Source organism: Taeniopygia guttata, chromosome 1A (genome assembly GCF_048771995.1).
Source record: "Taeniopygia guttata chromosome 1A, bTaeGut7.mat, whole genome shotgun sequence".
Lineage (NCBI taxonomy): Eukaryota > Metazoa > Chordata > Aves > Passeriformes > Estrildidae > Taeniopygia > Taeniopygia guttata.
In genome coordinates this window covers 11,405,732-11,432,698 of record NC_133025.1, presented here as the reverse complement: position 1 = coordinate 11,432,698, position 26,967 = coordinate 11,405,732, and the positions used below count along the sequence as shown (strand labels likewise).

Here is a 26,967-nt window from a genome sequence, read left to right as displayed (position 1 = left end):
AAAATTTGGGCAATACTGAAGGCTGAGCCTAGTCTTCCAAGTTCTACACCTCTATCCCTATTCTCAAGAGGTTGATTTCTAGAAATACATTGTAGTGGAATAATATCCTGTGCTAAAGACAATTCTGAATTTTTCATGAGACTTCAGAAATCACAGTGTTTCTGCTGAGGTCTTGCAGTGTCATGGCAGTATGGGTTTTTTTCCAAGGTGTATTTAATGAGGGACTTTATGGATTCTTTCTGGTCTCATGGGGAATTACAGGTGTCTCTGCAAATGAATGAACAATGAAAGATTTACAAAGTAGTGGAGAAGAACAATATTGCATTTATTCCCTAGAGAAAGGGTCCCTTCCTCCCTCCTTTCCTTTCCTTTCCTTTCCTTTCCTTTCCTTTCCTTTCCTTTCCTTTCCTTTCCTTTCCTTTCCTTTCCTTTCCTTTCCTTTCCTTTCCTTTCCTTTCCTTTCCTTTCCTTTCCTTTCCTTTCCTTTCCTTTCCTTTCCTTTCCTTTCCTTTCCTTTCCTTTCCTTTCCTTTCCTTTCCTTTCCTTTCCTTTCCTTTCCTTTCCTTTCCTTTCCTTCCTTTCCTTCCTCCCTCAAAACACACTCCCTTCCTGTTAGAACTCCCTGCACATAAAATGTTAATAAAACTTTTGTGACATCTCTTTTATTAACCAAAGTTAACAGTATATGGTCCCTAAAACTCAGCACACAGCAGAATCAAAGCCACATTCACCTGTTGGGTTATTCCAGGCTATAAGCCAGTTTGCATCCCCACTTAACCATCACTGCAATTTTTTAAAAGTTCACATGTGAAGAGCACCCTGGGGCCTCATCCTTCTTGGGCACACACTGTGGTTGCTGTTTTAATGATCACACCTTCCTGCTTCCCCTTTCCTGTGCTACCAGCAATGGCTCACATGGCATCTTGCCCAGGGAGCTGGATGAGTGTGGAGGCTGCCACGCCTGCCAAGCCACAAAACACGTTTGAGAGGAGGGCAGTGGAGCCAGCCAGCACACTGGGGTCTGCAGGCACAGGTGGGCACAGTCAAAAGGGAAACAACCACTGGTGTGAGACTGGGCTGTGTCCTGTGAAGGAACACAGACAGGGCAGGAGCTGTGCTGTAATAAAAGGGTTTGTTTGTGTTAAGATAAGGACAACATATGGTTTGGTAATTGCCTTCAAATCCACTCCTGACTTGGAAGAGTTTAGCTAAACCAAATCAGTATTTTGGAGGTTAGGCCAAGAGCTGCTTCAATTTCACAGGCCATGTTGCATTTCATATGATACCTATTTATAAAATCCTAGCTACATTTGTAAAGTTAGTGTAGAAACAAAACTTCTGGAGAAAAACCAAGTTTGAAGGAGCCATCTGTGTCTCTTCCCCCCTTTAAACTCAGATCACAACTTCAGCAAGTTTCTTAGTTCATTATCAACCATAATAAAACTACAAAGTTGAAGGCCTCCAACCTTCTTTTGACATTTTGTCTAATGAGAGAAGATAAATTCTGAAATTTTTACTTAGAATATGTAGGGTTTCTGAAGTGATGTTATTTCATGTCATTCTATTGGCCCACAGAGTTTGCTCTGTAATTATTCAATTCAAACTATCTGGTATAAAAACAAGAAACATCTATTCATCCAAACCCATTCTCATCTACAGGCTAGGAGCTGTGTGCAGAGATGAATGCTGTTACCAGAGATACTGAACTGAAGTCATTGCTCTCAGAAGATCTGACCAAGCAGTTAAGTTTTAGACTGGGATTTATGTACACATTGTGCTCTTCCCAGCCATATTTGTCTGCTCTGTTTTCTTATTATGGTGATGAGGTGAAATGTTTAAACATTCTGTCTCTGTGAGAACTTCCCAGAACATGACTGTAGGATTTTTGCATATCCCACTTATCTGTCTGCCTTCAGTAATAAAAGTACAGGGCAATGAGGGAGCAAAACTGCTTATGTGTATGCACTTTGAGCCATTAAAGTAGTCAAGCAGTTTTCTGCAGTAACTAGAACTTTAAAAAACAAATAAAACATAAATCTATCTAAAATCGAGCTCATGCTGTTTCTGCAAACTGCCTGTTAGATCTCTGATGAACCAACTGAGCAGCTTTTGGATATAATATACTGTGGCCCCTCTTTTGGGAAAAGGCAACTGGGGCAACTGCTTAGAGCTTGTCTGTTGGCTGCATGATTTGCCATTAAATAGACACTATTACCACCCCAGCTTGAGGATGTTATCTCTATGATGCCATTGGCATCTGCATCTGATCTTTTTGAAGTCTATATGAATTCTCTCACTCAAATGCTCTGCTGAAAGGACTAGCTCTCTCAAGAACAAGAGGCTAGAAGGGGGAATAGATTGCCTTCCCCATTTGACATCAAAAATGAACAGGAAGTTCTTACATTCTGACAGCTCTGAGCATTTCAATAACTAGACTGATTTGTTATTACTGCTGCTATTCCTTCAAAGAAAAGCCCTTTGCCTCATGCCCCTTTTCCCATTTCTTTCTCTATTTAAGCAAATAACAAATGAGGAAAATAAGCCTTGAGTACGAATGCCTGATTTGCAGTGTCAATAGCACTGGGAACACATATTTATCTACTGCATTGTGCTGGCATTTCTCCATTAGAGAACATTAAGAAAGAGATCTGTGGAAGCCTGGGGAATATTAAGTCCTCAAGCAGCCAGACCTGTTCCACCACAGACTGGCAGTGGCAATTACAGAGCTGCCTCAGGTGAGGAGCACTCATTTACCTGAGCTCCCCGTGCCCTGAGTGCACCTTCACACGGATCTCCAGACACTGAGCATCTCTTCATCATGCCCATGCAGGTGGCAGCTGTTAATACAGATGAAATGCCCTTTCTCTCTGTGACCTTTTGGCATTCTTGTTCCATGGGTCCTCTTCCTCATGATTATGTCTTAAACCTAAAGTTAAGCTGTCCTTGGGATCTCCAAAGCATCTCTTATGCTGACAGCTGCTGCTCAGTGGAAGAACTGCCTCAATACCTCCAGCAGAGAGGAGATGATGTGTGCACAATGGATAGAATACCAACCAATTTATGAGGTTTTGCAGCTTCAGGAATGTTTTGTTTACTTAATAAGAGTAATATTCTCAGTTGCAGAGCTTACACAAACCCTCAACCACACTGGATAATGCAAATTTCCCCTCACGCAGTGCCCTTCCTGCCCGATAGATCTCCATGCCTATGAATAGCTAATGTATTTCACAGGAGCAGCCACAGAAAGATAAATTAATTTTAACACTAGCAAGGATTCCAAAGAAAGAAATACAGTCAACAAGGCAGAAATCCACACCTCAATCTTCTGCTTTGCAGCACTTCATGCTCTCCCCTGACTTTACCCCTCCATCCTGCCAGCAGTGCCCTGGAGGGCCTCCCATGTCCTGGGGGACATTGGGTACAGCATCATCACCCCAAGGGAAGGCATTGTCCTGCTCTGCTCTGGGGCAGCCTCATCTGGGGTCTTGGGGCCAGTTTTGGGTGCCACAATATAAAAGAGATACTGAGCTGGTAGAGGGTGTGCAAAGGAGAGCAGGAAAGACGGTGAAGGGCCTTGAGGGGAAGGCGTATGAGCAGCTTGGTCTGTTCAGCCTGGGGAGACTGAGGGGAGACCTCACTGCAGGTACAGCTTCTTGTGAGGGGAAGAGGAGGGGCAGACACTGATCTCCTCTCTGTGGTGACAGTGACAGGACCCGAGGGAGTGGCCTGAAGTTGTGTGGGGAGAGGTTTAGGTTCGATATTAGGGGAAGGTTCTTCACCCAGAGGGTGGCTGGGCACTGAACAGGCTCCGCAGGGCAGCGGTCACAGCACCAGCCTGACAGAGTTCAAGAAGCGTTTGGACAGCGCTCTCAGGCACAGGGGGCGACTCTTGGGGATGGTGCTGTGCAGGAGCTGGACTCAATGATTTTGGTGAGTCCCTTCCAATTCAGCTCATTCTACAATTCAGTGGGATTTCTTTCAGCTCTCCTTTTATCCTAACCTAGGATACCTAATTAACCTAATTGTTTTAACTCTTCATTTTTCCCTTGCTCTAGTAGAATTCTGTCATATAAAAATCTTTATCTTGCATCTTAAAGTTTTCACTTAGGGATGAGTGTGCAGAAATATTCGCTATTTTTTTACAATTACAATTTTTAAGTCAGTATTTCACTACAGCGCGCCTTTAAAAATCATTTTGCATTTTCCAATCTTGCTGAATTACTGAGTTTTCCAGCCTGAGATCTGATGAATCAATACTACATTATTATTACTAGCACCTACAAAAATATAATTAGAATGCTAAATATTATTTCAATGCTTTGAAAATCTCATATCCGTTTCAATCAGCTGCCAACTCATGAGAAGGAGGTGGTGACTTATCGGGAGAGAAAAAGGGCAGCAAATTTCTCAGAGTAGCTTGGAATGATTCACAGGAGAGCAATAGTGGGAATTGCAGGGCCCACAAATGATGATCAATAGACAATCTTGAGAGTGAAGTCCTTTGTGCAGCCACAAGATATCTATATCAGCTGTGGGAGTGCTCTGTGTGAAGCCATGAAGCAGAGTGTGAAGACTGGGTCATGGGCTGAAAGTGATGAGAGGCCCATTGTACAGTCCTGTGGACACAGTACCAGAAAGCAGCAGGGGTGGGCTGTGTAGAGCTTGCTGTGTTCATAAATTAGTTTGGAGTATCTAGACAGGTAGGCTAGATTTGAGGCATCCAAAGAAAGTGTGCTGATGGCCCTGTGTGTTTTTGCAGCTGTATCTGGCCAGCCTGAAGAAACTGAACTCCCAAAGATACTAAAAAAAATTGTTGGAATATTTTGCAAGGGCTACAGATGCATTTCCTCAGTCATTTGTCCCTCTTTAATGTTTGAATGCCTGTAAAAATGCTGTCAGTTAGCAGTGGTTTCAGTCTCACTGCAGTCCGTCAGATCCCTGCAGCCAATGGATAGGAAGCAGTGTTTACTTTGGATATCACCATCAGGAAACTCACACACAGGAAGCAATGTGAGCTGTAGTGAGTTTAATTTCCCCCAGTGTTTCCACATGCCTGAAGATGAGTGGGATGGTGGCCTCCTTTGGACATTGCTGGAAAGGAGATGATAATCCTTCTTCCTCTGGCCAAATGTAAACCGACACTGCTTTAAAAGCCTCCCCTCTAGCATGAAGCATCCCTCAGTGCACTAAATTAAGAGCCTGGCCCTAAACAGACAGTGCTGACCTTTCAATGTTCTCATACTGTCCTGCCTTTAAGAAATATGACTCTTCCCCTTTCTCTACTCCTTTTTTTTTTTTTTTTTTTTTTTTTTCCCTCCTAATCTTTATGGTTTCTTTCTCCCTAAGCAGCTTTTTACAGGTACACTGAGGTAGTGAGTGCTACTGTCTGCTCCAGATGCAGCTTCTCTGAGCCAGGCAGAGGAGCTTCAGGCAAAGGTTCAGCCTCCTAATAAAACATGTATATTCTAAGATAAGTGCTGCATTAGAAATTGTGTATTTCTCTTTTCCAAAGTTGATGGTTAATACAGAAATTTTGTGAGGTTTTTTTCCAGCTAACTTTGGAGAGAAAATGCTGGGGAAGTTTTGGGTTTGGTTCTGAAGCCTGAATCTTCTTAATCCTACACCACAGGTCCTTGAATATGTTGTCAGGCTTAAATATTAATTTTAGATAGCAGCAAACTGTGGCAGGGCTTCATGTGGATCCCTGAGTGTGGGACTATCTGACTTGGCAGACTTGACAGAGAGGGAAGAAGTTCTCTAATCACTGAAACCAGACCAGCACAGTGGATCACAGCTGCCTTGCAGACAGCTGGCAGAAGGATAGAATTTTTTTAATAGAAATTGTATATAAATGCTGCAAGGACAGAGTTGCACCAAAAGTTATTTACCATTTATTAAGTTGAAGGACATTTCCATACCAGAACATAGGAATAAACAACTAGTTACTCAAAAGTGAGCCTGGAAGGTTTGGGAATCTTCAAGAAAGGGAAGGCAGAGCACCTGCTTATCACCATTGCAATCCTGTGTAGCGCAGCAGGAGTTCATGTCAGGGCAGTAAGGAAACAGCAAGGGCAGGTTTCACATGCCAGCACACTCAAAGAAGGCATTTTTGTGCATGTTTTGTTTATGGCAAAACTGAAGGAATGCAATTATTTATCTCTGAACTACAGATATTTTCTAAATTACTACCTAATTTGAAGCAGCATCCCTAGAAAAGAAGGGACACTAGATCATGAATAATGCTTCAAATTATCCCCTGCTTGCTCCATACTTAAAATGCCTAGTCTTTGAAATGTTTGCTATGACTGAGATATTTTTATATGGGGAAAAATTGTAGGATTGCCTTGTTGTGTTTTTAGAAGTCCAGATTCCTGGTCTGTCAGCCTGGCAAAAGTCCCTTTAATGAACTCAGGACATCACATCTACACAAGTGTTTTGCACTGAATGGATAGGAGACAAGCAGAACATTCCCAGGTTTCCCTCAAAACTGCATTTTCTATAGGATGCAATTGTTATTTTAATAAGCATCCTATGAAGACATTCTCTTTTAAAACAAAGCTTTTCCTTCTTTTAACAAATAGGCTTCTGTCAAACACTAATCAAGGCACTTTTGTGAGCAGAGGTGGTGACTAGTATTAATGACTAGACACTTCTGACTGCATCTTATTGCTTTGTTCCTCACAGGATCTTTTCCCAAGCTGTAAAATGTGATGCCAGATTTAGTTTCTAAAGCCAGAAGAACACTAATAGACAGTAAATGGGTGTGAGCTGTCACATACAGCAGCATCACAGAGTTAGTGCTATGTCTCAATTAGCAGCAGACTGAAAATCAGTGGGAGCAGCCAGTATTCTTTCTGGTTTCTCTTGCAGCTCTTGAGCTGTAGAGAAACTAAAAAAAAAATAAAAAAAAAATAAAAAAAAGGAGTTCATGTTTACTGGTGAGGAGAGAAGTAGTGCAGCAGTGAGCAGTGCCCCTGACCTGCCTGCTTGGCATGTCTGGATACTTGCATGGATCAGTTTACCCCCACACACAAAGCTGAACACAAACATGTAGATAACACAAAGGCTAAAACCTGTTTTCTAATGGGAAAAACCAGTGTAATTCCTGCTAGACAACAAATGTTAGGTAAAGTAAATGTAGGCAAAGTACAACTTCTGGATATTTCTGACAGTAACTGATGTTGCAGCTTCTGCTGGTCCTGTTTCATATCTGTAGGAGTGTCAGTCCCAGCTCTGTAAAAATCACCTGAAGTTTTACTACTGATTTCTGGGGGACAGAATTACATTTTCTGAGTTGTAAACTGTTTTCCAAAGTACACAATGAACTCATTTGCCTGCTGAGATGAAGCAACGACTATCAGAGATTACAGGGGAAGTGAAATTACATCAACAGTTTGCCAGTTCACCATTGTACAACACATTGGCAAAGACCGTCCAGGAGGGATGCTCTAATTCATCAAGTGCTGTTCCTTTAACGCCCCTGAAACACATTTTCATACAGTTTACACAGACAGATTGCTACACATAAAGATGACATAACCTGCTCTATAAATGAACTGTCTGATGTAATTTTAATACTGGTACAGGACTTGAAATCAGTAAAATCAGGTAATAAGAAAAAAAAATATACCTCATCTAAGAACAATATTGAAATATACTTCTATTGAGTCAGGGTTCATAGATATCTTTTAAACATTTCAATATTTAATTAATTTTAATAACAGTCTCTATAGTTCAAAAAATCCTATCAGCCACACAGCATTTCTGTTCATTAAGTCCAGCTATATCAGATAGGGAATTAACAGTCATTCTGTATAATAACATGTATTCTGTATAATACATTTCCCAGTCTATAAACTCCTCTTTTATTCTCTGAAGCAAGCCATGGACAAAAGTGCATTTCCTTTGAGAAGCATATGCATGTCACTGCCAAAGATGATAAAAGCTTTCAGCCTCTAACAGCTGAAAATCTCTCACATCATCCAAGAGCAAAAGCTGAATGGATGAAGTTAATAACAGTGAAAATAAAGCTAATTCTATAAAATATATTTTATTATTGTTTGTTTCTTTGACCCTTATCTGAGACATTGAGGTTGTATATTCATGACAATAAAAAGCAATGAGTTAAATAGGCAGTGTTATATATTGCCTATACACATGTATTCTTCTAAGCACTTTTAAATGCATTGATATGCCCCAAGATAAGCAGAGAAAGCATTAGTGAACATCTTTCATATCAGACATCCATGCAATATGACCTGAAAATGGAGAGAAGCAATCATTTTAATAGAAAAAAGATTCATGGACCAGTGATCTGTGGTTAAGTGGAACACTCACGCCCAAGTCCGGGTTTGTCCTCGCTTAAATCAGTTCTAATTAAGCACACTAGAAATAATGGCTCAAAATATTCTTAAACTTACCCACTTTACAGCTTTGTGTAAAAACTGATTACCAACAGTAATTACCAACACAACAACACCAAGTCAAAAATAGCACACTTTCAGGTTTTTGGGGCCAAACTGAGAGCTAAACAGACTTCTTATTTCTTTACACAGAAAAATTCTTTCAGCATAGCAGGCTTCATCCACAAATCAAAACATCAAAGGAAAGACACCCAGAGCCTTTGCTATATCCTTCATAGAATACCTTTGAAGTACCTATGTTTACATGACCACTGTAAATATACAGTGCACTGGTGGCATCAGCCAGGGCTGAGGAGTGACATGCCATTTGTGCCTGCTGGACATATGTTGTCCCTGAGGCTGAGAGGAAGATGCAAAACCATCCACAGTGGCTTTCACAGCAGCTTTCCTTTCCCAGCTCAGGCACACGAGCACACAGCCATCCCCCAGTGCAGCACTGAGCCTCACCTGGCTGAGAATGGCACCACCAAAGGTCCCTTGCCGTGTGCTCCCAGAACGAGCTCCCTGGGACCCTGCTCCGGGTCCTGCTCTAAAGCTACACCAATCCCAGTCCCAGGGGTCCCTGCAGGCTGTGCCATGCAGGTGTACCCAGCTATCAGCACAGGTATCAGCCACTTGCTGTTCCACAGGTCCACCTCTGAACCAGCCCAGAGAAAACTTTTCTGGACTCATTTCACACTGCAGCTATGGCAAATCTTGCTAGGCACAATTTGGCTCTATAAAGAAGTACCTCAGTGTCTCCCTTGCTGTTGAAATTTGACCATATGTGCAAATTTAAGAACTGGCAGGAAATATAATTTTCCAACTACTTTAATGTGACATACAAATGATCTTTGCTGATTTTTTTTTAGCAGATACCAATATCATTATGATGTTACTTCAGTAAAAAGTCCATTTGGGACATATACATATCTCCACTTACTGTCCTAAATACCTGTGTTTTATTGCTCTTTGGGAAAACTAAATTACATTTTAGAGGAAAATGAACTGGTTACATTTCCCACAATTTTCTTTGTAACTGTCTCTCATTGTATTATCACCTCTTTTTACAACCTATTCATGTCAGCTTGCACAGCATGAAGAAAGCAAACGAGTGCTGCAAATAAAATATGCCAGCTTATCTGGTGTAGGCCTGAATCTTTCTCAGTTTTGAGAAAAGTTAATCTTTCAGTTCATGAGGAAAAATAACACTTTTCTCATATAACAGGCCCAAAGTACACTCTTTCCTTAGAAGGAGAAATTAGAAATTTACTACTATCTCACTGGGTTTCTTTTGTTGGTGTCTATACTCTTAGGCCACTGAAACATATCATTATACCTTTGCCCTTGATAAGGTGTAGCTAAATTACCAATACCCCAATAATCACAGAGTAAAAGAGCATAAAATAAGAAACATAAAAAAGTAACATCAAATTGGAGATTTTTTGGTTTAAAGAGATTTGAAACTTATTATCAGTAGGACGTCACATTTCTGTCTTTCAGTATAAGTTGATTTTTTAAAAACTCCTGTAAACATCACTTCATAAACATCATTATCCTTATATTACTGATATACAGACAAAAGGAATGTCCAATGACTTTTCCCAAGGTCAGAAAACAAGTTAATTGGACTCAAGGAAAGTGTTCTAGAGAATTCTGATCACTAATTCAGCATGTGGTTTGAATTCTTCAGACAGTTTGAAAAGCAATCAGTGCATTTGTGATATTGGATTTGCTTGTTTTGATTTAAATTTTTGTGGGCAGTATCTTGAAAGAAGAAAGACGCTGCAAGGAAATTAACACCTTGGTACAATGTTTTGCAGACATATGTTAGGTAATTCCTCACTTTGAATATGAATTCAGATACATCAATTAGCTTTAAGTTCTTGTCTGAGTATTTTCAACACATTGATTTTAGGCATAATTGGATTTTTTACCCCTGAAACACTTAATCGAGGCTAAATCAAAGAAAAAATTCTCCTTCAGAAGAATTCTGCATTATACAAAGAAAATACTTCTCTATTTGCAAAAGATCTGCCAGCTTTATTAAGTTTCCTTCATTTAGAGACTTACTTGCTTTTCCTTTTATCCAATTAATGCATTAAATCACTTTGATGTGTTGCTTTTTAAATGCGTAGTATTCTGCAGTTATGAAAAAGTACCAGACACATCAGCACCATTCATTTTCCCGAACTGAGACAACACTATGCTCATCTCAAGTACAGGGATGATTTTAAGGTGACTTGATTATTTGCCCAGTGTTTAAACAAACCTTTCATCAGTTTTAAAGCTACACAGCTGAAGTGTTTTCTTCCCTGTAGAGCAAGGATTTCTGTCATCAAGTTAGCATGAGTCAAAGAGATCCTGAGGAAAAATCAATGGAAAGCAAGTCTCATAAGATGAGTGTATTTGAGAAGTGTAATCCTTTTCTTCCATCTTACACATTTTCCAATACCTTCCAACGCAGAAGAAGCAAACATATGTGAAATCTGAGAGCAATTTTGTTATGAGTAACCTGTCTTCTCTCTACCCTTGCACACCCAGTAGAGGGTATATATGGAACTTGTTATGCACCTGACAGAAGTACCAACATTCTCAGGGAAGATATAAACAAAAATAAGATATCAAAAGAGTATTCAGCAACAAACCCTTAAAAATGAGTTATCAGCAGTTATGTAAGGTAGACATCAAATACTACTTATAAGAAGCTGTAATTATTATTATTGATAATGAAAACCAGGTCACTTTGGAAAAATACATAATGCATAATCACATCTTTAATTTTAAGCATGTTGCATAGAAGGATGGCATGGTTAACAAGTTCTGTATTTCACTGTCAAGAGATCAAAAGCATTAGGGACTTAGGTATGAATGTAGACTAGACTACTATTTAAAAGAAATCCAGAACTCATTGGAATCCCAGTCCAACCTCCAGTGCTGTCCTTGCTTCAAAGAAGCCAAGTCACAACTTATTCTGCCCAACAGAGCTCAGCCAAGTCACATCTGTCAAGGACACAATGAAAGGACTTGTCTCAAATACCCAACTTTACTACAAGCATTAATATCTGTGTTTGTATTGGTGTATTTGATATCAGTAATAATAATAATTCCCAGATTCAGGAGAATACACTTAGCAGAGCATAACCTATTTGTATGGAAAGCTGGTGAGTTTTATTGCTGTACAGAGCCTATGTGAACACATGCTAAGTCAGATTTTTACAGATACAACCACACAGGACGCACACAGATTCCACAACCCATCTCTACCAAAAGTGGTTTATAAAAAGTCCAAAATCGGATGCAGTGCTCAACCCGTGTTTGTCACCTATTGGGAGTGCTATTCAGTGGAGGAGGTTCAGCTCAGAGAAACTTGCATGTCATTGCCATGGCAATGTGGATGTGGCTTCCAGGATGATGCAATCATAGTCCAACTGCTCTGTGAACTCCTGTTCTGCTTGGAACTAAAAGCCATGCTGAGAAGGATTAGTACTTTCATTTCTTCAACTGCATGGCTGAAGAAATGAAATGGGAAAAGCTGGGACAGCCTTAATTCTTCATGAGAGGCTTTAGCCTTAAGTAAAACCTCTAGCTAAGGTTATATGAAAGGTTCAAGAAGGAATATTGGATGTTTCACAATGAATCTGAAAACAACATATCTCTAGAGTTATAACATTTCTGTCACAGGCTATGGTTAAGTCTTTAAGGAAAACAAAGAAAAGGTTTATATGAAAACCAGCATTTTTTTTCAGGCTAATAAAATGTATTTGGAATATTTTTCTGTCTTTCTGAGATATGCTTCCATCTTTTGTAAGCTTTTTTGTGCATTTTGCACTCAATATATTTGAAAAATAAACTTGCTTTATGAGTGACTCTCAGCTTGTGTCAGCACTTTCACAGTGTAAACACAGGAAGCTTTATATAATGTAGATTATGTTTAAAGTAATAGTGTCTTTCTCAAACTCCCAAGTACGCCTTTTTTTTTTTTTTCATTAACTGTATAAATCTTAATGAGATCAGAATCCCTGTGTAAAACAGCAATGAACCGAGCTGAGCCATCCCAGTGCCGCCTATTTCTTCCCACTCTCGTTTTGGACTGAGCTCTGTTTCAGTTGACACAGTCATATACCAAAATATACTGCCCCAGTAAGGGCTTGGCAATCACACAAAAACAGCACAGTGCAAAGTGCTGGCCATTGAATCCTTTCCTTGTAATTCCCAAATTACTGAGTTAATCTTTAGGGTTTTCTCTTGATTTCAGCCAGTTTAGAAATGCATGTCAACAGGAGGGGTAACTTCTACTCATTTCTCCAGTTGCTTAACAACATTTACAGATGTTCTCACAATATCTCCTTTTCAGATTTGGTTTCTGTACTAACCCATCATCAGGTTAATGTGAAAAAATAATAATATCCTTCCTTTAGCAACTACGCAGCTTCCTGCTATAATAATCCCTTTGTTATTTTCTAAACAAATGCACAACATTTTTCTTTATTATTTCTCCATTTACAGCAAGCTGTTTCACAGCTCCTAACACTTTCTTGGAGTGACTTTGTATCTCTTTGATTTCTGTTAGTTTTGAATCAGCACTCATAAACGTAGGAGTACAATCCTTGGGTTGTTATATTTTGGTTTCTTGTCATTTCATCACATTTCTTTCCTGCAGTATTGGTTTTGCATGGCCTGCCAGAACCAACAAGAAATTCACTCTAGGAACATCAGCATTGGTCAGTAAGCTACACGGAACAAAAAGCACACACTCTTCCTACTTCATGTTACACATGTGAACAGTTTTTTAAACTTTATCATTTCCATTTCTAATGTCAGCTACAGAAATCTCTCGACAATATTTTGTGTGTATTTGCCATAATAGCAGCTTTTCAGGACTTATCAAGCTATGTTTTGTTCTGAAATTCTTATAGGGAAATGTATAATGTATATGTATAATTTCTAAGTCAGTCACCTCTGTCATGCTAGAGCATGCAGTCCTCCATATGTGGCCATTTCTTACTTCTGTTATACCTGACTTTAACCTGCTCTCCCACCGGTCACTCTCCTCCTGTCACTTCAAGAGCAGAATCTCAAAGCATTCTGGAATGTGCCTTTTTTTCAAGTGACATCTCAGGGTTGAGAGACACTTGTGAGAATAGCTAAAAGTTACCACTTCATTACTGAGTTCAATCGTTAATTTCTCTGCAGGAGATGCTGCCTGCAAGCCGACAAGTGGTTTGAATCCTTGACAGAAGGGTCTGGAAATGCAACAGCCCAGAGTCACAGCAGCTCATTGTGGCCAAAGTAACACTAGAGAGCTAAATAAATATTCAAGAAACAAAAGCTACCTCACCTACACAGTATATTTTGTTTATGTAATAGGATTCATGTCACAAACTCCTATTGTAAGAGCAGGAAATACTAGTTTTTAACCACAGGATTGTGTTAGCACAGTACCTTAACTGCTGTTTAGAAACCCAGATTTTGTTTTCTGTCTGTCTGGATCTTTAGATAGGCAAGTCCCATATTGATGTAAAACATGCTTTTGCAATTATCTCTCTCTCTCTCTCTCTTTTTTTTTTCTTTTTTTTTGTTAGAAGAAATAAACCCTGAAAATTACCAATTTGTTTCCTATCTTGTCAGCTCCAGGAGGAGATCAAAGGAAGACTATTAATGTAAAGAGCTGGATACTCTATAGACAAAAACTGTTTCTTCATTGCTGTTTCCCAATACTCTGAAGTTTATTCTAGTAGTTTTCATGGAATATTGATTTTAATTGTGAACTACAGATTTTTTGAGATCCCTACAACACAACAGTGTAGAAGAAATAGCCTGTATTAATTTTTTTAAGAAAATCCTTTACTGAAAGTCTGGACCAATCAAGGTCAAAGGAAGAATGATTTAAGATAATGTTGAAATGTTGAAGCACAAAAAAACAAAAAACAAACAAAAAAAAAGGATGTGATTAAAGGGGTCTGACATTTCTCCTTTAAAGTTAAAATCATATAAGACTTAATAAGAACACAGCAAAAAGCACAGTTAAAGGGGCTACACCTAGTGAGATGTCAGGCATCCAGAACGGGGAGTGCAACAAATACAGCAATCATGTTTATACATGAAGGTTGTTTCACTGATCCATCATTACCACAGATTGAACCAGGAGTTCAGGAGATTTGTCATAATGGAAGTCTCACCATCACGCATTTTTAACAGCTTAATGATCTCCTCTTTTATGTAGTATACACCTTGAATTAAGCATCAAGGACAATGCTTATTTGTGTTACTGGATTTTTGTTATTAGATTTTTTTTGACACAATCTGGATGTGCACTGTGGCAACAAAAGTTAAACCAATCTGTATTGTGAATAGAATTTTAAAATAAATTTATTTTTAAAGCATAAATTAGAAATTATTCTCCTCTCTATTGACTGACACATCTAAAAAATCACCCATTACTTAATATTATGACTATGACTTTAAAATAACAAATAAAAAGGAGAAGAATTCAGTAGAAAAAACTATGATCACAATGGAGCTAGACAGGTGGAAGGGTATAAAGCAGCAAATCTGGCTGTCAGATGAGAGATTATTCTACAAAATATCTGTATTTGGGTCAGTGAAGGTGATATGCCTAGTTAATTGGTGAATAGAGCACAGCACTGAAATCAATGAAAAACATTGATAACTGATGAAAACACAGTTGGTGCCCACACATTGAGTACAGAAAAACTGATTTGCTTATCCAGGAGATTTTATGATAAAGTTGCCTGTAGGGGGACTGAATTCAATGGCTCAGAATTCTCTTCCAGTTCTACACTTCTGAAAAAATGGTACAGGTCTTGTAATTAAAAAGAAAATATGCAATCTCTGATACAGTGTTATAGCTGTACTAATTTCAATAGGTGGTCACTATTTTGCTTCTCATTACCAGGAGCTTGTAAAATAATTTAATTTGTATGCAGAAAGGTTTAGGGTTTGGTTCTTCCTATGCAAAAAATCAGTGGAAAACTATAATCTTGTATATGAACCTCTTTGTGTCTCTTTATTATGGATGGATGGATGGATGGATGGGTGGGTAAGGTCTTTGAAATGCTTTAATACTGCATGGTTTACACTTCTAAAAAATAACCTTTGTAATATTTTTGATGTTAAGAAATCTGAAATCCTTGAACAGTGGAATACAGTTGTACAGCTACAGAACATGTAAAATGTAGAAGTGCGTGTTCACAACCCCTTTAAGGTGGACACTGAATTTCTGTTTACAAATGTCTACAAATTATACTGATCAAGATCTGTAGTACCTATTGCATCAGAAGTATATAGAAGTTAATAGTCATCTTAATGAGGAGAAAAAGGAATTATTTGTGAACAAGTAGTAAAGAGAACTAAATTAGAGCATGATATTAGTGTAAAAAAAAAAAAAAAAAGATGAGAGGATTAGGACTAATGGTCCTAGAAAAGAACTCTTTTGATTACTTCCTGGACTATCCTCACAGTTTGACACTACCACCTGGAATGCAGAATACAGTGTCTAAGCAAATGAAATTATTCACCTCTCCTGTGCATATTCAGTCTTTGCCTCTTGCCATTTTAATATAAATTGCAATACTGTCTCCTCATTAACCACCATCTACACCTCTTCTCTGATATACCCAGCACTTCTGTCATTATTATAAACTGACAAACCTTGGACCACCCTGAAATTTAATGCAACTCTAACTGTGAAAACACAAATACTGGTAGCAACATTTCAGAGACAACTAGCTCTCCATGTTTTTATTATGCATTCCCATGTTTTGGGAAACACTCCTGAGCACAGAATTTAAAGTAAAATAATAAGTATGAGTTTTAGCTGAAGTAAGTTTTCTACAGTATAACAGAAGGTCTAAAACATAATGATTTAACTTAATTTAGTATAATTGTAAAATGAAGGTGATACTTAATTCTAATCTTCCAGATGAAAGTAAGTGCCAGCATGATATCAGGAGAAATTTACTGTGCCAGCAATTTAGAAGAAATTCATCCCCCTACTTGGAGGAAGGGGTGAACTTCCTCTCTTCCCCTGCTAGGAAAATACCACTGATTTTGAGCAAGTAATTGCAGATTTACACCACAGTGCCTCAGATCAGAGTATGGCTTGTAATAAAGCTTCAATATGTTTCAGGAGTGAAGGCACTTCTTCAAAGACTTTAAGGTAAAGCACAGGTTTTAGACTTTTATTTAACCAGCTTTCATTCAGGCTGAGCTTCAAGGAACCTCAGTGTGAAAGTGCTAGAAGGTGACTTTTTGTCAGAAACACAGTTTTCCCTTGCTCTCATAGAATAATACATCACAAAACACCCAGGATTTTGGACTGTTTCTCTCACACTGCTTCCTCTCTGCCTTTTCTCATGAGTAGGGATGCTATGGGTTCTCCATCTTCACCCTTCCACCCTCTTCTTCTTCAACAGCCTATGGTTTCAGGATGCTGAAAACCTGCATAAGACTTTCTGCCCCAGCAAAGGCCCTGACATAAACCCCTCCCCAGACTGCAGTGATGGAGAGGTAGAACACACCAGACACTGAGTCCTTCTGGAAGGAGGAAATTGTGATGGTGGGATATGGATGTCTTAGAGCAAGAGGAGAATGGCACGAGTACCAGGAGCAAGGAGAAAAGCCTGGGGTGGAAGTGAAGGTCCCCACTGCCCTGAAAACCCTACTGCCTGGGGAAGGAAATTTTATCACTGGTTTAACTCTCCTTGGATACAATCCAGCTCACTATTCTTTTCCTTTTCAAAGACATTTTTCTCCTTACTCCTCAGGTTCTATAAGGCAAAACCATTCATTTCTGTTAAGTAGCATGGTGCGTCAGTTTTTCAGCATTTAAGTTAAACAGTAACCATAAAGAACACTTAGGAGAGACAATATCTGTTCTTGAGGTGAAGTCTTTCCAGAATGGGGGAACTGCTTTTAAATAACTTATTTGAAGAATAAAACAAAATAGTTTCCTGATAATTGTTTCATTTCCATGGAGAAGTGAAGGAAAAGTTGTTAGGTTTATATTCTCTAACATGACAGCTTGAGGATGTGCATAATGATTCCTGTTTCTGCCATCATTAATTTTATTTTTTTTCTTTCTCATTTCTCTTAATTTTGCTTTTCGTGGCTTTCTCTATTTCTCTATTAATTGTTTGATTTCTTTCCTTTTTGGAGCTTTATTCCAAGCCCTCTGCTCTCAGCTCCTCTCCGTGCCCTGTCTTCCTCTGTGCCACTCACTCAGCTTGTTAAACACTCTCCCTCCCACTGACTTCTTGGTGCAGAGATAGTTGGTTACAAACCTTTGTAACAGTGGCCAAAACCTTTGACAATGGCCACTTCTCTCTGTCAGTGTAAGACAGTGATTCAAAGATAGCCATTTTCAGATAAAGGGTCAGTAATTTTAAGGGCAAACAGAGGCTGCCTCTCACAGATAACTGTACTGCACTCAAAGACAGAAATGAATTGTTTATCAACATCTATCTGTTTCAATCCAATCTCACACCTCTGGGGAAAGGTGGAAGAACCCTAAAAAGGATGAACAAATAGTCAAACCAAATTAATATGCAAAATGACAAGATGAACTGGCATTTCAAAGACATGCCTGCAAAAAAATAAAGGGGGAAAATATTCCCACCCAGAGAAGAGGTGATTTGATGGAAAATACTATGATCCCAGAAGAGGAGGCACATTCTATGTCAAACAGCTTCCTATATTTTTTTGATAGCAATTTCCTAAAAAAGAGTTTATTCTGACTCGTTTTATTTTCTTTTTTTTTCTTGTTGGATTACTGTACTTTGCCTTTGCCAGGCATGACTCATGCACAGAAATGCCTTTATCATAAATGAAACACATTTTCAGATTTACATGCTGACTTAGCCAAAACTCAAGGCTTTTGACTTCTATAGTTTTCAAGTATTTCTAATGATGGCAGGAAGGTCTGATGTGCTTAAAGATATAAGGCTCATCACCAAGGCAGCAGTAAGCTCAGTGAAGGCATAACAAACCAATTTTTCTTCCATGACTGGGTCACCCTGTACTGAGGTGTAAAGGTCTGGTTACATACACACCATTGAGCATGTATCCACGGGACCAATGCTGGAAATGACATTTCTTCTGCATTGTGTGGCCACATAAATATCAATCTGTGTTTTAGAAAAAGAATGTCATATCATTTGGAAAAAATCCTAGTAACCTGGTGAGTTATAGTGGAAACTGGGAGACATAAAAGAAAAGTATTACCCTATATGGCCTGGTGCTGGAACTCTTTGCCAGTGTGAAAAGCAGGATGCTGGGCCAAAGATCCTGCTGTTACTCCAGCTGGGGAAGCAAATTCCACATCAAACATTTAAGATATTTTGCCAGTAATTTTTGTATTTACTGTTGAGGTGGAATCTAGACTGTCTATCACATATTCTTATTACAGTGGATTATTCATGTACACTAAGCTTTATACACAAAAGTGATTGAAAAACACAGAATACAATCAAAAAATAATGCTTGGTAGGAGGTAAGAGTCTGTCCTCTACCTTGAAGAGTTGCCACACCTAATGTGGGCCAAGTACCTCAAACTAAGATCCGAGCTTCTTAAAAGCCATGGTCATTCCCTTGAGAGACTGTGTGGGAATGTGGGACTTTCCTATTAAAATGAAAGTGGGGAGAAGAAATGATCAGGACAAGAAAATATTGAGGATCTGGTCACAGTGCAGTGTGCCTCTGCCAAGGGCGGACTGCACCTTATCTCCTGGAGTACAGAGCAACAAAATCTTTCTCCTAGGGCAGCTGTAGGCTACACATGTTTCCCATGGACTGCTGTGGCTATTGCCAAGAGCTTTGGCAAAAGAAGCACACTGGTATCAAGCATTATAATGCTGTACTAGCAGATAATACCAAAGCACCTACATTTTCTTGTGCTCTCTCTCCTTTTATTTCTTTCCTGCTTGTTATCATAACTATGCCATGGAGAGTTTTCTTTGAAGCATTCTTCGAAACACAATAGACAGCATACATTATTTATCCTAATGGAATAGTGTGCAGGGCACCCCTCATATCTCACTTCCCCTGAATAACTTCAGCAGAGAACAGAGCAAGATAAAAACAGGCTGCATTTTTTTAGTCAGAAAGTGCTGAAACCTCACAGAAGGCAATCCTCATGTGGATGAGATTGCAAAAGTAGGAGTAGCAGCAGACAAAAAACCCAACTTTGTTTTCTCCTGCGCTAATGTATCATTGGGGGAGACAGGTGCAGGTACTTACAGACCAACCCACATACAAATCCAAGAGCAATGTGTAATTGAGACTTGGGAAGAACCCCGAGAACCTGACTATCTCTACGAAGGTGACTGAAAGTTACTTCTGTTTAAAAATGATTGTGTACTTTCTCTGTCGGTCTCTCAATTTGTTTTCACACTTACAAATGAATGAACCCCAATGAATTTTTTATTATAAAATTAACTACACAAATGTAAACTACTTGTAGGAGAGAACTGTAAACACTGGGAATTTGACTTCTTTACATATCAGTAATAAGGTATTTTTATACAGGTTCCACCATTTAAGGGGCAGAGAGCACTTAACAGTGTAAAGGAACAGTTCTGTAAATGAATAATTCCATTATTCTGCTGGTATGAAAACAGCAGCAAATATGCTTCCTCAGTTTAGTTTGGAATTCTGAGCAGAGCTCGTATTTCACACAGTAATAGTCAGTAACTTCCATGGACAGGGAACATAATTACAGTGTCCTAGCTCCAAATGGCTGAAGGTTGTAAAGGATAATATATAGCACCTGCTGAATCTGCAAAAGGAAAAAAAAACTAACACAATAAAGAGCTCCCCACTGGCACACTCCTCCTTTTTCAGAAGGACTTTCCAATAGGCACAGGCAGGTGTTTTTTGATGGTTATGTCGCTGCAGTTGGTTCGACAGCAGCATTTGACGGCTGTGATGACAGAATGGGAGCAGACTATCCCCTCAGTTATTCCAGATTTTAAAATTCAGTCATGCAAAAGTGAGGAAAGTTTGGAGTTATCCTTTCCTTTTGTGCAGCAAATTCCTCCTAGTGCTGTCTGAGGGATAGCTACCACTCATCCCATAAGGACTTCTGGGGTGCAATGATACTCACATTTCCACAAACTGTTCACTTGTGTTTTCCAAAACCTCTTTCTATTACATCATCTGGACAAGAAATACCAAAACTGCAGTTTCCTTCTCTCAGTCAGGAGCTGCAGAGCTCTGAAGACAGAAATGCACAGGTTTCCAGTCAATTATGTGATCAAACAGTGAACGATTATGATCTGATCAAGCGCCTTTATTCAGACATCTGCAATTCTCCCCAGATGTTCTAGATTTACGGAATATTCTAGCGGCTGGTGTCATAATCAGGCTTTGCTTTTAGATATTCTTGATCCCAACCATTGATAGAGAACCTTAATTAGTGACAAAGGCATTGTTACTCACTCCTCTTTGGGTCATGTGCACTGTTAAAATACAAAATGCTGGATTGTATCTGACTGCTTAGCATTACAGGATGATGCCATGTTACCTTTTAGAATTTCTTCCAGTAAGCCAATTCTGAAGGTGAAAAATCCTCTAATGAAAGGGAACTCTGCCCTGAAGGTCCTGTCCCTGCAGAGGCTCTGCTCACCAATGTTTCATTACAAATATTATCACCTCCTGGACCCATCATGGCTTCTACCATCACAGACATGAGTACAGTCACTCCAGTAACTTTGGCCAACATCATGAGCAATCCTGCAGATTTAAGCCAGGACCTTGGGAGAGGAGACAGATGGAGAGCAGGAGCAACACAGGAGTGCCAAGGCTCTGTGCCCCCATCAGAGCAGGTTTCTCAGCAGATGACCAAGTCTGAAGTTACACTACCCATATCCAATTAGTCTGCTTGAATCAAGCTTGACTCTAAGAGTTCCTAAATCTTTGCAAATTTACAGAAATCTTTTATTTCTATTATCTAGGACAGACTTTTATAGCTTACATCATCTCTGTCATCAGAAAAGCTCTCTAGTGGCAATAATTCTTCCCACTGTACTTCACTGCAATTTATTTATTTGACTGGAAAGGAAAGGATAACTGAGAAAGAGAGCTTTTATTGTGATGTACTCTCTATTGCAATGCTTCCCACATCCATGCCCATTTGTATTCCATCACCTCTGGGTTATGAGCAATTCTGTCAATGGGGGATTGTCATGGCTGTAAAGACTTAACTCCTAATACCTTCAGATTAAAGAATTTTTCCCAGGCAGTTTTTTTTTTGTTGTTCATATTTTCATAGGGGATAACAGTTAGGGGGTTTAGAGGTTCAGTGATCACCCACTGCCAATCCTATTTGCTTGTTTTCTTTGCCAGGAAGGTAATAAAATGTATTTAACTTGAGCTCCTCTGCAAGATCAGATTTTCCCTACTGAAATGTTCTCTTGTCTCATCTCTAGAGTGAAACTCAGCACCAATTGCAGCAGAGGCAGAACTGAACCGTAAACCCCACTCTCCTTTAGTACCATTCTTATGATCATACAGGTATTCAGGATACAGATTCAGATTATAAAATTGTCCCAATAAAGCCACCAGCTGTCATTGCTTCCTCCAGCAGGCTGAACCATGGGAATATTGGCTAAATTATTTATGGTATACGTGGCTGATGTCGGGATGAAAAATAATTTCTTTTTTGTTGTAGGCAGACTGATGAGATTGAGAGTACTGTGTTCTGTAGGCATCTGGATATGCACCTCTCTATAGCACCAGATACTGATTTCACCTGGACTGAAGAAAGACCTGACGACAGAAATTGCTTCTCACAGTCCCAGAACATGGAGTTCTGGGGCAGAAGGGAAAAGTCATAGATAGCTGGTAAGGTTAAATCAAAGAATGTTTACATAAATAAGGAAGTTTGTGGAGAGTCAGAAAAAACATACGAGAGGAGAAATACAAAAAAAATTAGAAGGGCAACAGGAAATATAATGTCAGGTTTGAAGCATCTTGCATGTTTCCAGGTGAGTTTTCTTTATTTACTTGAAAAGTCGACCTAACCTTCAATGTTTAGAGAAAGAACAGACCCAGCCAACTTTCAGTTTACAGTTTTCAGCTAACTCTACTATTGATGTTTTCTACAAAATAATGGGCTGTCTAAACATAGGTATGCTCTGTACACAAACACCAAAGGTCACCAAAAGAACCATCCTCCTCTTTATCCCACAGCATAATGTAGTCAGAAAACAGTTGCTGCAGTGATCAGAGAGTTCTCTCTGAAACTTTTGTCTGGTGCTTTTATCAGATATGTGGATCTGAGGTATGCTATATACATGAGGAAGCAATGATAGAGGAATGGGAATAGGAATAGCTAGGATGGTCTTAAAGGGGAAAAAAAGAAAAGTAAATTATGCTGACCATACTCTTTTCTTGGCCCTGTGGGCTACAATAAACTCTGTTATGGTGACATCATTTACAACAAACTTGATTTAAACTGGTAGTATTAGGGCAGCTGGGAATACTATATGGTTTTTAATGTTCTTAAGCTTATTTTGCAGCGAGAGCTTGATGGTTTCTGTATAGGCATTTGCTACTGAAATGGGAAATAGGTGGGCTGTTTGATGAGTCTGTCAGCTGGAACAGTGGCAATTGCTACTTGGACTGCTTCAATGTAAATAGGATTTTCTCAGATTTCAATACGCTGGGTCTGAGTCTTTTTTTGCTTAGTATATACTAATCAATCTAATTCTTGTTATTATTTATTTTCATCATAACCAGAAGATAATCCTGACTTTTATGTTTATCATATGTTTATCAATTCAGGATGTATTTACACAGCTTTCAGAAAGTGATGGTGAGAAATTTTCCTGGTACCACCATTTTATTTGTGTTGCCCCTCTCCCTTTACAGAGGTGCAGTCTGTCAGTGTTGTACCATGAGAAAATGTGTATTTCTAAGCAAAGTCCCTGGACAGTTTTTATTTTGTAATGATAATAAAAGTCAAAAGTCATGCTAAATTTCTTAAATCAGATTTTCACTGTTAAACCCCACTTTAAATAACATTGTAGTTAATAATCACATAATCAATAGATAGTGCCCCTAGTTGGATATGTGTGTTTCTTTAGGGTTATATATACTCATTTAATTCCTTCTAGAAACTCTTCTGCCTGTAGTGGTCTTCAATCTAGTATTTCTTAATGTGTAAAGTTCTGAAATCTAATTTGTTCCAGTTCAGTATTGGACTCCCGTTTTATTTTGATTATGTACATACACATCTGAAAATCTGCCTGGTTTGGTTTACCTCCCAAAACGGCAGCTGCATTCTAGTGCTTTGTAAGTATGGTCAGCGTGAATAAGGCATCTGGAATCTTTCTGTCACTCAAAGCTTTTTAACTCTATTTATTTGAACATCTCTCATTGACATTTCTGCTTGTCTGATGGTTTGCAAGATGTTTGTTTCCTTTTTCACAGTCCCACTGTGCAATTGTGTCACTTTCCATGAAGCAAGTGTTTACTACTGTCAAATTATCTACCTGTACAGAAGGAGCAATGGGATCTGCAGGCAGTGTTAAAGTTCCTTTTTTGCTCCTTTCCGGCTGTAGTGGAAGCATTTAGATCTATGAAAATTAATCTCAAAAGACTGTAATAAGTCTGGCAAGTTACATTTGGGGGCTTTATAAGTACTGCACACAACATGCTTTCTAAGCACCAACAAAAATAGTAGGCACTATTAAGCAGTCACAAAAAACACTGGCCACATTTTCTGGAGAGGATCCATACTACTGACAACTTCTCACAGCTACCCTTCTGCCTCCTACCTGCCCTACTTTTGTGCTATGGAGCCACCCTATCTGAGGGAGCATTTAACAAAGTGGTTTTCACTGGAGTGAAATTCTCACTCCCCCCATGAATTCCCCTGGCACAGATCCCTCTGGAGAAACACGGTCCCCTTCCTCGCTCCCCTGCAATCACCCCACACATGGGCAGACAGAGGCTGCTCCCACCTCTGGGCTGCAGCTGCTGCTCAGGAAGGCTGGAGCGGAGCTGCAGAATCAGACTGAATGGCCATTCCATGCAGGGCTCTTTCCACCCAGCACACTTGTAGTACAATTACAGGAGTGCCTCCCCTGCTCCTCCTTTCCCCTCGCTCTTGTAGGATCTGAACGTGAACTCCCTTGGATAAACAAATGCTTGTACCCATACATATACTTCTGGCCTTTAAGGACTTTTTGCTAATGCCTTTTGTTAGGATTTTCAGTTTTACGTGTCACTTGCACTCACCACCGGCTGGCATTTCTTTTTCACCTGTATCATGGGTGGCACATTATTTAAGACACATGCTTTTCAACCCACTTACCTAATTCCAGCAGAACTGGCAGAAGCTGCTCTATTAGCAGTATTTTTACAACACATTTGCAATACACACTTTGTAAAATTATTTCTTTTTTGTAAGCAGTAGTATTGGCATGAGGTTCTGATTTCAGGTAAAACAACCACTGCCCACTATAGCCCCTCAGCCAGTCAAACAGTCAAAGAAAGCAAAGCAAAACAAGCCAGTCAGACATTACCAGAGAGAATGGTGATTATAACAAACAACAATACAAGGGGAAAATGCATGGCTATTCAGAAACTGTCTTTTGGGGACTGAAGAAGAGATCTGGAGCCATTTTTCACCAGGTTCACGAGAAAATGTCAGCACACAGATGCTACTGTACTGTCAGATTGCATCTTAATTTGGCCAAAGGGGACCCAAGCAGTCACCCCTCACAGACATTTTTAAAGGCCCATTACAAATCTGATTTATTGGTTGCTAAGAGTCTTCCTGCTATAGTCTGCAGATTTTGCATGACATGGAGCTGAAATCCAGTTACAGATAAATGTCTGCTTCTCTGTATGATATAAATCCATCTGAATTCAGTATTTCTTGGGCATCGGTCAAGCCTCCCCCGGTTTGCCCACCCCCTCTCCTCCTAATACCTTAAGGCAGTTTACTTCAGAATTAAGCAGAGCATTAACCTGTATAAAATTGCTAATTTGTATGTAACTCTCTTGCTGCCATTAAATAAATTGATAAAAGGAAATGCCTTTTGTTCTAAAGAGGCAGGGAAAAAAAATCAGGAACAAAAGAAATGCATCTTCCCAGCAAAAGAAATGAGAAATTGCTGGGGTATGTTTTAGATGTTTAGGCATGCTGGTGGTAACAACAACCATTCAAATGCTAATTTGATCTTGTTCTTCGATATTTAAAAAAAATCTAATGGCTTTTTCCTCAAAACAAGAAAAAATTCTTTGCCTTCTGTGAAAAACCAAAATCATACCAGTAAAATGCATTTGTATTGCTGAAGAAACACCATTCAAACTTGCTCTACTTGAACTGCCCATTGTTACAATTCAGACAATGTACAACAACAAGCACAGCTCAACTTCTAACCATGCCTGCATCACAAGGAATTAAAAGTCAACAGCTCTTCCTATTTCCATAAACTCACCTCCAAAGCCTTCATTTGCAGCTTCTCTGGCAAAAATCTACTAGCATCGGAACAGTCAATTTGTTACAGAGGCATGCAGCTCCTCCTAAAGCCCCGTATTTCGTGAAGGAACTATTCTAAACAAAGACAACATCAAAAGCTACACCAGGATCGCTCACAGCAAGTCCAACTCAGCCCAAGTTTGGGTTCAACATCTGTCTGAACACAGTTATGTCTGAACACAGTAGTGCCTCCCATTTTGGTTCTGTTTTGTGGGATTAAATCCCATCTAATCTCTTTAAGTGACCCTGACTCAGGTTCCAGCTATACTGCTTTACAAATCCAGAGAGAGAGAGAAGGAAAAAAAAAGGAAAGAAAGAGAAGGCAGCGCCTTATCCCACCTTTCCATGGTTCTCAGCCCGTCTGTCTTCGCATGATCTGCAAACCACCTGTACTGGATCCAGCCCATTCTGGGGACGGAAATTATCTCCCCGGTAGATGTAGTCTCAGCTGCGCTTTGATTTTTCGGCACGAATGTCTAGAATCTTCCGCTTAAGCCAGCCACAGCAACACAGAAGTGCAGCTGAGCTCTTTTGTTTTCCCTCTCTCCGGGGCTGAGGCAGCGGCGCTCCCGCTCCCTCCGCTCCCTCCGCCCCCGGCAGCGCCGGAGCGCTCGGCTCCGCCGCGGCCCCGCCGCCGCACCGAGCCCTGCCCGGCCGCGCCGATCCTCCAGGGCAGCTCGGGGCCGGTCAGGTGATCTTCCGCCTAAAAACCGAGAGGATGCTCGGGGACGGAGCGCACGGATCCGCGGTGGGATTCAAAGTGGCCATTTACATCACAAAGCGGGGAGGGGAATAGGGCTCGGAGGAGATCATCGGGCGTCCTTCTGCTTTCCAGCTCTGCGCTGGCAATCCACACAAGAAGGCACGGCGCAAGGATATGCAATTAAACTTTTCAGTGGCAATAACCATACATAGTTTCGATACCATGACACTTCTATTCAGGGGTTTATTCCTAAATAAACAAATTTTTTTTAGATGCTAGGTTGGTTCTGTATCCCTTTACATATTCTTCCCAATTGTACATTTTTTACAATACAATATTTAAATATTTAT

The 26,967-nt window shown here is 39.7% G+C and overlaps 1 protein-coding gene across 13 annotated transcripts in view; it reads right to left on the bottom strand.

Annotated features, from left to right (window-relative positions):
* The window catches only part of MAGI2 (membrane associated guanylate kinase, WW and PDZ domain containing 2), a 694,323-nt gene that overhangs the window by 351,464 nt on the left and 315,892 nt on the right, over window positions 1-26,967 (bottom strand). The window contains exon 1 of one of the 13 annotated variants that reach the window (XM_072919256.1): window positions 26,254-26,798. The exons of 11 other annotated variants lie outside the window; for them this stretch is intronic. The gene's annotated coding sequence lies outside the window, so the exon portion shown is untranslated. One more of the 13 variants, XM_072919259.1, reaches the window with a different exon arrangement.